The sequence below is a fragment of the Oncorhynchus mykiss genome, chromosome 6 (genome assembly GCF_013265735.2).
Source record: "Oncorhynchus mykiss isolate Arlee chromosome 6, USDA_OmykA_1.1, whole genome shotgun sequence".
In the NCBI taxonomy this organism is placed as follows: Eukaryota; Metazoa; Chordata; class Actinopteri; order Salmoniformes; family Salmonidae; genus Oncorhynchus; species Oncorhynchus mykiss.
The window spans coordinates 51,359,590-51,371,537 of record NC_048570.1 but is presented as its reverse complement, the minus strand read 5'-3'; positions in this window follow the sequence as shown (position 1 = coordinate 51,371,537).

Genomic DNA, 11,948 nt, shown 5'->3' with positions numbered 1-11,948 from the left:
GGCATTGTGTTGCGTGACAACTGCGCATTTTAGTGAACTTTTGTCCCCAGCACAAGGTGCACCTGTGTAATGATCATGCTGTTTAATCAGCTTCTTGATATGCCTCCCCTGTAAGGTAGATGGATTATCTTGGCAAAGGGGAAATGCTCACTAACAAGGATGTAAACAAATTTGTGCTTTTTTTCTTCTTTTTTTTTAGAAATAAGTTTTTTGTGCATATGGAACATTTCTGGGATCTTTTATTTCAGCTGATGAAACATGAGACCAACACTACATTTTGCGTTTATGTTTTAGTTCAGTGTATTTGCAACCACTGTATATATTTAAAGCTTCCTTCACATCACTTCTAGTAATTCGTAGTTTCATTATCTATGCAGTGGTTGGTTATTGCCAATATTTGAGTTCCTGTCTGTATCAGTGACATGTATTGATGAGAGGTTTGAATGCAGTGATTTAATATAACCACACTTTGAGAATGAGGACACGTGTCCTTTTCTAATTATGATAGCATTGTTAGGGCTCTGGTGGAATATAAATGGTTGATCATGTTTTTTGTTCTTATCTTTGGTGTAACACACATTTTACAAAATGTCAAACGATGAATTTGACACTTCCTTCAGTACAAATGCAATAGTTGCTCTAGTCTATGTGCGGTGTTAAACCTAAAGTGTATTTTACATTTTGTAAATGAGTTGTTAGGTTTTGTATGCACAAAGACGGAATTAACCAAATGTTGATGATGCTTTGCGCCCTCCCACTAGTTACGACAAACTCTGAGCTGAAATAAACCATTACTTGTCTTCTGTCTCCTGTTTGTCTGTATGATTCTGTGGATTCAAAACAAGTCTGAAATTGTTACGGTTTGAAACATTACCTGGGTCATTCTCAGATGTTAGTCCAAATGCAGTCATGAGTCAGTATTGGCTCACCACAATCCATAATCAAGATAAAATGCCATCATGATGAGGTAATACAGAGTTATTACACATGTAATGTAAGTTGTGTCCCCCCAAGTATTCAATTCGAGTAACTTGATTTTCCTGTGCAGGGAATGTCTTGTGGGGTGTGGTTCATACAACAAAAATACAGTACATACAGGAACAGGAAATAAAGGAGTCCATTAAATTGAGCCCATTCAATCATTTCTTAGCAAGCATAGTTAAAGATGACTACTCTACGTTAAGGAGCCTGACAGGTTGGCATTTTTTTTATAGATACAACACATTGGGTTTATGCTGTTTTTTTAAACCCAATTCAACCAATAGATAGGCTGTATCAAAGTGTAATATGTCATTGGTTCGTTCTATTGAGATAGATCATTGAGACTGATGGGTTTAAATAAGATCATATATTTTTCATGGGGTGACACTTAAGACAATCTTTCAATATGGTTTGTTCAGACCTCAAAATGTATGTTAAAAACAAGAATAATGTCAGCTTGTTGTTATAGCCACTATACATGTTGTGGCTTCATGCTATCAGAAACACATTACTGTAACGTTATACGTCCACAATATGAAACATTTTCCATAGGTACACAATTAGCCTAACAATAATTCACAGATGTGAGTAGTGTCAATTGAATACATCCATAAAATGCATCAGTTTGGGAATCGGTTGAGAGACATTTTCATTTTATACCACAGGAGCAGATCGCAGTTCATGTTCCAAAAAACGAGCAATTTTTTGGTGAAGTTAAACTGACAAATTAGACCTCATTTATTGGACAACAGTTTGAGTCAATATCCCAGGGAGCCATTCCACACCTTTGAAGACCCAGGGAGTTTAATTGGGTGATGGTGTGAGAGGAAACGTTTAAGCATGGGGCGCCAGGCCTGGTGTGCAACATGAAAATGGAGGAGACAAGCACTTGATTTGACAAGGGGAGTCATATATAGATTTTTGTGTCCATTGTTTTGGCTTATTTGTGTGTGCTTTACTCAGTCAATCAAATATAATTGACACCACTGGGCTCTGTTGTTTCTGGGATGACAGCAGTAAATGCCAGTGGAAAAAAACGCTAGGAGGAAACTTCTCCCTGTGAAGGATGGGAAAAGGTTTCTGCCTGGCCTGTGACAATCTTTCACCCGTCAACAGCATTAATTGATGTAATGGCAGAGATGATGGATACTAATAAATGCAACCTTTGAAAAAAGGTAATTGTATTGCTCACATGCATGCTGGTTGAACCTGGGAGCCGGTAAACAATGATACATCACAAAAGCCCCACGTATTATTTTGTTCATGGCATAGGAACAACTTGAAAAGCACATTTTTGTAAGACACAGTTTTGTACATACACAAGCAAACACATTTGCATGTAAAGAGATTGGAAAACAAATAATGAAAGTATCCAGCATTCACTCGTTGTATTGCATGGAGTTTGTTATTTTATAGATTTGCTCACAATAAGACATTTGCAACTTAATATCGTATATGGTTAGTCATTGTTGCATTATATTAAGATAGCAAATGGCCATCTACTCATTCAGAGAAATGCTTGGTATCCAGTAGGGTAGATTGTTCCTTCCACAGTGTACCAGAAGAGGGAAGCATTGCTGTTCAAGTTGCACCACATGCAAAAAGACCAAATAACAGCAGCATTCATTCTCTTAGTACTGTTTTACATCTTGTAACTCACAAACCAAAGCCATTTTGTTTATCTCAACATTTATTTGCTTATATTATTTACCTGTGCTGTCAAAAGCTGTCATCTTTATCCAGCAATGAACAGGTAGTCTTTAAAAGCAATTTTATTCTTACTTAAAGACATTTTGAGAATGAAAAATTAGGTGGAACCTGAAAGTCCAGTGATTTTCAATCAGGCTCCAAAAGTCTTAGGCCACATGGACGAATTGTCTGTTGGTATATTGAAGTCATTAAATAAGGGTTATCCACAAAGAAAAGGAGTTAGGTCTTGTCTCTGTGCCGTATTAAACATATACCCGGTATATTGCTATAGTATAGTATGTTTAAAGTAATTCTACACTCAAAACGTTAATGCAATCCTCCCAAAAATGTGCATGCCAGCAGTCAAGTTTTCAATATAGAGCATGTTCATAACAGAGCAAAAACTCTTATGATGATGCAAACTCTAATGAACCTCCAAATGTATAAGTTATGTATAATTTATGTATGCTAAAAACATTAAGTGATTGGTAATAACGTAATAATCATAACTATTTTAATATACATAACCAGAGAGTAAGAAAACATAATTTGCAAATAAAAATATATTTTTTTCATATTCATGGAAGAAAGAATAATGGCTATTTGGTTTTTAAGCGAGTGCTATTTTGGAATTAGAAAGCAGCACCATTCACACTCCGTATTTGGACTGGAATGCTTGGGTTTTTAAGTTATTCCTGATGGACCCCTTATAAACATACCACACATTACATAGTGTATATTTGACTTATGTGGGCATGAGACTGGTATGCATCAAATGTGTTTTAGAAATACACTGCAAAACAGGGGTCATCTGGCAGATGTATATTACAACTACTATTTAACTGTCTGAAAATACCTCATGAGCACATCCTGAAATTGTAATGTCAACTTTTTGATTTGCATTAGTGAGGAGGAAATAGATAATAGAGAATGTTATCTTTCCCTTTTTTACAGCATTAATAATGATGCTTGTTTGTAGAGCACCTTGTAAATCATAACAACATGAAGTCTGTCAACACAGCCACTAGAGACAGGCAGCTCATTGTTAATCCCTAGTCCCCGGAGATGGCTCCAGACCAAACATGGGCCTGTCCCAAATGGCACCCTAGGCTATTCCCTATATAGTGCAGTACTTTAGACTAGAGCTCTATGGGTCCTGGTCAAAATTAGTGCGCTACACAGGGAATAGGGTGCCATTTAGGACACATCCCATAATAGTAAAACACTCTATTTAACATCTCAAAGGGGCAATCCAGAATTTGAAAAACAACAAAGCGGTGACCTCACCCCTTGATTTGGTAAACAGCTGTGGGATGAGGCTGAAGAAATGTAACCACTCTCAAATTTTTAAACAGAGCTATTGAAGCAAGGACTTACCATCCATGAGAATTATTAGAATTATTAGAATTATTTTTAGCCATGCTTTAAGTTTGTTTACAATCACATTGCTTACAAATGATGCAGTAAAACAATCTTATATTTTAGGTTCTGATGGCGAACGACAGTTGAACTGAGCTCATGAGGCGTTTATAAATTATATTCTTCAAGAATCAATGGCTGTATATCATTAATTTATGCGTCCAAAAATGTATCTACCAATCCCAGATTGCTCCTTTAATAACAGTCACACAGAAGAGGAGAAGAGGGCAAATAATGGTCACCCAACGAATTAAAGATTGAAATGTGAAAATAGCATCAGTAGAAGATCATGATAAACAAATGGGTTTTTATTGCAGTTTACATATTTTGGAAGTTGCAACATATGCTACCCATTTTCCCTTTGGAAGAGAGAGAGAGAGGAAAACATTTTATGTACATACAGTACAGTGTTGCAGCACAGTATGAAGTCAAGTATGTGTTGAAATATGTGTGTAGTGGGCATCCCTTGAATTATGTAATGATAATCTCTCATGGACATATCTACGTAAACATAACTGGTACCGGTAGAATATGTTGGGAAGGAATGGGATGCGTGGGATAACGAGCAGCAGCAGTTCCGGTGTTTGAATTTTTCAGCACTGGTTATTTGGACAAATTACGGTTTTGCAGGTGTTAGCATCTTTCGAATTTCGGAAGCGGATGGGACATTCGGCCCATAAACAAAGAGATAGGGTGGAGCTCTTTGTTCTGGTTACACTCCTTGTTCTAGCATCTCTTCTCTTAACATATGGACCCGTAACTTAATCGGGCAGCTGACCAATTACGGAGACTTTAAGGGTTTAACCGAGATTACTGTAATGATAACAATAGATTGGATTTATTTTGTGTATTTACGTGTTTAGTACTTTACTTTGTAATGGGGAATTTACCTCATCCACCACCAATGGTGTGCATACCTGGTTGATACAACTGTGCACAGCTGCCATTGGAGAGAATAGAGAAAACAATAGCTGCTGTCATATTCAGAGAGATTGTCAAATTATTCCTTATAGATGGTACCTATGTCTGTCAGTCCACTGAGTGTCCGTACAGAGTGGTGTTCTTGTACTGCTAGAAATTACCCTTGACCTGCTGTCAGGCTGCTTGCCTGCCTGAGAACTCCTTCTCAAACAAGTAGCTGACAGGTATTCTGGAAACAATACAACTCAATCTTAAAAAATATATTTCCCAAAAACTTCTGTAGCTGTTTTTATCTCAACGTCCTTTCTTACTCTAATACTTTCCCATTCCAATTGTAAAAAATAAAACGTTTTTCAGCAAAAGTCTATTTCTCAAGCAAGAATTTTTGCTAGGACTGTCTGGGAGTGGTCTGAGTGAGGAGCCTAATTGGAGGGGCCAAATGGGAGGGATATGTAACCTGAAAACGATGGTGTTATTGGCAGAGGTTTCGAATTCTCTTTGTTATTGGTCTATGAACTTATACTGCCTGGGGATGTCACCCAGCAAGTCAAAACTCCACACATGCCAAACCTACAGGATTAGAAGGTCCTGTGTAAATTATATTTTCAACCAGCAACTATCAGGAAATAACACTGATCACATTTTTCACACATTTAGTGTTAGTTACATGTATAGGATACAAATCACAGGAAAAACCAATTTGATTGCACTGGGCCTTTAAAGAGTACTTCTGTCATCTATCCTATGCTGTCTGTCTGTCTCACTTTGTGTTGCAAGCCACTTTATTCACCCAAATGCTTTTCTATGTTGTCATTTCATGAAAGCAGTTCCAGTTAGGACAACTCTTCCCACTGACTCAATCTGCAGTGTGTACAGATTCCTCACATTACCATTTCCTGAAAGACACACATTTCTTGAAATTTCTAATGTAAAAGTTATGAAAGAACAAAGCATGACTAATTGTATACTTTCTGGGCTGTTTTCCCAGACACCGATTAAGACTAGTCCTGGAAGGCACTTTCAATGAAGATTCTCCATCGAAAATGATTTTTATTCCAGGACTATAGGCTTAACTTGGGTCTGGGACATCAGCTCCAGTAGTTTTACAAATTATATCCTTTGTAGTGGACTTCAAGTACAGTGCAGTCTTGAGGTCCTGCAATACTGAGTTTTATAAAACATTATCATGCTTACGAACAGAAAGAAAAAGCTTACTCCATTACTGGGCATCCTTTACCATAACCAGGAGTTATATTGACGGAGGAAAGGTGACGGTTCCACCACCTTCTATTTCTGAAAACTATTATGAAAGAGAGTTATTTGCTGCCTAAAGCCTACCAGTGTTTCCCAAATGGATCAGTCAGGAGCCAGCCAGCCAATTCCTCTTGGGTCCTCCTGGTTTGGGTGTGGCAAGAAATATGGTTAGAGAACCACTGACCTAGTCCCACTTTGAAAATTGTGCCTTGGTTTATGATTAGAAATTATTCAATTTCTAGGACATAGGGAAATCTATAGCCTGGTCCCAGATATGTTTGTGCTTGATGACAAGGAGTTGACATTATTGCACGAACCGATCTGGGATTAGATTAGGTAATCTAGTGTTAAAAAATTGTGATGAGTTCTTATTAAACAGAAGGGGAAATGTCTACAAGTGCAACCAATGATCCAAGGAGAACCCTCTTTATTCTAACATCCAGTCATTATTCAACTTCTTTATCATGCCCTGGATTTATTATTTTCCTATTAGATTGTAGCCTAATATTTCCGGGGCTGCACTTTCATTGTGTATGTCACACTGTGCTTCAACCCACTCCAATGCCATAGTCGGATGGGCCCAGCATACATTTATTGGAATGCAATGGCTCCTTTAACCTATTCCATTGATTGGTGAGTGTCTCCCATTAAAGCTCAGAAGTGTGTCCACGGAGAAAGGAATAAGAAGTCCCTCAATGCCGGCCTGCCTCCCTACCAGGCCCTGCCCTCAGGGGAGTGGCGGCTTCACCAGCGCTTCATTTAGGCCTGTGTTCTCTTAGCCACCTTATTTGCTGTAAATAGCAGCTCATTATCGCGGGGCAGACAAGTGCACTGTCGTTACAGCTCGATGCCTGCGTTCAGCCCGTCTGCGATTCTGGACTGGGGGGTCTAGGGGGTTGAGGGTGCAGGGAGTGGGGGATGGTGTCTCGTGCGGCCCTATCTTGGGCTCTCAAACTGTCAGGGTTCAATGCGAGAGTTTAGTTTGTGGATTTAAAACATTTTGTCACCCTATCCTGTTGCATCCCGGCAAATGACTTTTACAGTTGTCATTTAGTTAGAGACAGATGTGGTCGCAGTTTTCTTAAGTCACCCATAGTCCTGTGCGATGCAATTCATCCAACACGGTTTTATACTTCTTTAGTTAATAGCCTAGTCACCCTATTTTGTGACATCAATAAAATAATCTCCCCATCTCTCTTTGTATCTTGTTGGAACATGTCTCCCATACTGCTGATGTGATATGTGACACAATGGATTAGACAAGGTAATGGAAACCTCCCATGTTTCTAAGCATTCTCTGTAAAGTTATGTCAAGATGTCTTCACCAATACATTGTCTGAAGAGATATTCCAACTTTTTACACAGAGTAGCCTAGCTAGTATCTTCTACAAGTAATCCTATGCCTATCTTTATCATGAGTGGCAAAACCTTTAAAATATATAACACAAACTAGCATAGAGGTAGGTGTATAGTAATGTGTATAAACTGTGATCAAACATCTACAGCAAGTCTTTGTGTCTGGGTATAACATCCCTTATTCATCAATGAGCCATTTCTGTGTAAAAAGTGGTAAATGTAAAATGTATTTACATTGCAATTATATTACAGTATAGGTACACATAATTACAGTGCAGGTATACTGTAGGCCTATTTACATTGTTACTGTACACATAGTAGATCTGCAGGCCTTTTAGAAGCCCATTTTCCATAGGCAAGGTTCCGAAGAGTGTGCAAAGTTACTGCGGAAATTAAATAGGTCCATTTCTTTCAATTGCTCTCTAGCTAGTGATACTGGAAATACATAAATATCATGTGAGCAGTGTTAGGGAAGGTACTCTGAAAATATACACTGAACAAAAATATAAACGCAACATGTAAAGTGTTGGTCCTGTTTCAAAAGCTCCTTGAAAATGTTCCATACGCACAAAAAGCGTATTTCTGAGGCCCATTGTGAGGCCCTTTTTTTTTATTTTAAAGGTATATGTGACCAACAGATGCATTCATTTTTCTTCACCTTTATATAACTCTGTAAGCAAGTCAGTTATGAACAAATTCTTATTTACAATGACGACCTACACCAGCCAAACCCTCCCCTTACCCGGATGACGCTGCGCCTGCCGTTCAAGGCCGGTTGTGAAACAGCCTGGGATCAAACCAGGGTCTGTAGTGACACCTCTAGCACTGAGATGCAGTGCCTTAGACCACTGCGCCACTCGGGAGACCCTAGAATGTATTACCAGTTTCAATTTTTTTATATATTTTTTTCACCTTTATTTAACCAGGTAGGCTAGTTGAGAACAAGTTCTCATTTGCAACTGCAACCTGGCCAAGATAAAGCATAGCAGTGTGAACAGACAACACAGAGTTACACATGGAGTAAACAATTAACAAGTCAATAACACAGTAGGAAAAAAAAGAGGGTCTATACATTGTGTGCAAAAGGCATGAGTAGGTAGGCGAATAATTACAATTTTGCAGATTAACACTGGAGTGATAAATGATCAGATGGTCATGTACAGGTAGAGATATTGGTGTGCAAAAGAGCAGAAAAGTAAATAAATATAAACAGTATGGGGATGAGGTAGGTAAAATTGGGTGGGCTATTTACCGATAGACTATGTACAGCTGCAGCGATCGGTTAGCTGCTCAGATAGCAGATGTTTGAAGTTGGTGAGGGAGATAAAAGTCTCCAAATTCAGCGATTTTTGCAATTCGTTCCAGTCACAGGCAGCAGAGAACTGGAAGGAAAGGCGGCCAAATGAGGTGTTGGCTTTAGGGATGATCAGTGAGATACACCTGCTGGAGCGTGTGCTACGGGTGGGTGTTGCCATCGTGACCAGTGAACTGAGATAAGGCGGAGCTTTACCTAGCATGGACTTGTAGATGACCTGGAGCCAGTGGGTCTGGCGACGAATATGTAGCGAGGGCCAGCCGACTAGAGCATACAGGTCGCAGTGGTGGGTGGTATAAGGTGCTTTAGTAACAAAACGGATGGCACTGTGATAAACTGCATCCAGTTTGCCGAGTAGAGTATTGGAAGCTAATTTGTAGGTGACATCGCCAAAGTCGAGGATCGGTAGGATAGTTAGTTTTACTAGGGTAAGTTTGGCGGTGTGAGTGAAGGAGGCTTTGTTGCGGAATAGAAAGCCGACTCTAGATTTGATTTTAGATTGGAGATGTTTGATATGAGTCTGGAAGGAGAGTTTACAGTCTAGCCAGACACCTAGGTACTTATAGATGTCCACATATTCTAGGTCGGAACCATCCAGGGTGGTGATGCTAGTCGGGCGTGCGGGTGCAGGCAACGAACGGTTGAAAAGCATGCATTTGGTTTTACTAGCGTTTAAGAGCAGTTGGAGGCCACGGAAGGAGTGTTGTATGGCATTGAAGCTCGTTTGGAGGTAAGATAGCAGTGTCCAAGAACAGGCCGGAAGTATACAGAATGGTGTCGTCTGCATAGAGGTGGATCAGGGAATCGCCCGCAGCAAGAGCAACATCATTGATATATACAGAGAAAAGAGTGGGCCCGAGAATTGAACCCTGTGGCACCCCCATAGAGACTGCCAGAGGACCGGACAGCATGCCCTCCGATTTGACACACTGAACTCTGTCTGCAAAGTAGTTGGTGAACTAGGCAAGGCAGTCATCAGAAAAACCGAGGCTACTGAGTCTGCCGATAAGAATATGGTGATTGACAGAGTCGAAAGCCTTGGCAAGGTCGATGAAGACGGCTGCACTGTACTGTCTTTTATCGATGGCGGTTATGATATCGTTTAGTACCTTGAGCGTGGCTGAGGTGCACCCGTGACCGGCTCGGAAAACAGATTGCACAGCGAAGGTACGGTGGGATTCGAGATGGTCAGTGACCTGTTTGTTGACTTGGCTTTTGAAGACCTTAGATAGGCAGGATGGATATAGGTCTGTAACAGTTTGTGTCCAGGTTGTCTCCCCCTTTGAAGAGGGGGATGATTGCGGCAGCTTTCCAATCCTTGGGGATCTGAGATGATATGAAAGAGAGGTTGAACAGGCTGGTAATAGGGGTTGCGACAATGGCAGCGGATAGTTTCAGAGATAGAGGGTCCAGATTGTCAAGCCCAGCTGATTTGTACGGGTCCAGGTTTTGCAACTCTTTCAGAACATCTGCTATCTGTGAAATCCAGAGATTAGGGCCTAATCCTAATTTATTTATTTATTTCAATTGACTGATTTCTTCACATGAACTCAGTAAAATCAATTAAATTGTTGCATGTTGCGTTTATATTTTTGTTCAGTATAGTTTACCAAGCTATCTATCAAATGTATTCATAAAGCCCTTTTTATATCCGCCGATGTCACAAAGTGCTATATCGAAACCCATCTTAAAACACCAAACCACAAGCAATGCAGATGTAGAAGCACAGTGACTAGGGAAAACTGCCTAGAAAGGCAGGAACCTAGGAAGAAACCTAGAGAGGAACCAGGCTCTGAGGGGTGGCCAGTCATCTTCTGGCTGTGCTGGGTGGAGATAACAGTACACAGCCAAGATGTTCAAACATTCATAGATGACCAGCAGGGTCAAATAATAATAATCACAGGGGTTGTGGAGGGTGCAGCAGGTCAGCACCTCAGGAGTAAATGTCAGTTGGCTTTTCATAGCCTATCATTCAGAGTTAGAGACAGCAGGTGCGGTAGAGAGAGTCGAAAACAGCATGTCCGGGACAAGGTAGCACGTCTGGTGAACAGGTCGGGGTTCCATAGCCGCAGGCAGAACAGTTGAAACTGGAGCAGCAGCACAACCAGGTGGACTGGAGTCATCAGGCCAGGTAGTCCTGAGGCATGGTCCTAGGGTTCAGGTCCTCAGAGAAGAGAGAGAGAGAATTACCATCTACCAATTACTTTACACTGAAAGAAGTTTAGCTACACTAAATCTACCCTTAAAAAGTGACAGTTCCGGATTTATCTACTTCCCCAGAGTTAGATGAACTCACAGATACCATGTTTATGTCTCTACATCCAGTAATAAGGAAGTTAGAAGTAGTTGTGTGAGCCAATGACAATGACTGGAATTCTGTTATCTACTAGCATGCTAGCAATTACTATAGAATCAGTTTAAGAAAATTATTATTTACTTAACCAAAGTTACTTTGAAAAAAGAAGTTCACTAGATCCAAACTACTTTGTGAAAAACTGTAAATCTTAAATTTCATAGACTACAAATTGCAAGAACATATCACTTTAGGGTCATATGTTAACAATGTATTAAACACTAAAACAATGTGTCAAGTGGGAATTAGGCAGGTCTGATGCCGAAAAAGAAAGGAAATGACTGCCTACTTAATCCATATTCTCTTGCCTTTTAGCAAAATAACTAGTGTGTAGTTCCAGTAGTTAGCTACACCTTTACACGGCAAAACAATTTGTATTAACTACTGAAACCAGATTTGAATTTAGTTCAACTACTGCAAAATGTAGTTAAATTACTAGTTGAATTACATGTAATGTTACTTCACTTCACCCAAACACTGCACTTGGTCATCGTCCTTTTCGTCATCAGCATAAACTAAATGAGTTACTGCGACCAGAGCGAAATATGATCTCCATGAAAGCGCCAGCTGTCACAAGACTAAATCAAAGATGATATATTATATGGACAAGAGAGCCAAGTGACAGCTCTAAACAATGAACATACACGCCCTCAATTGAAG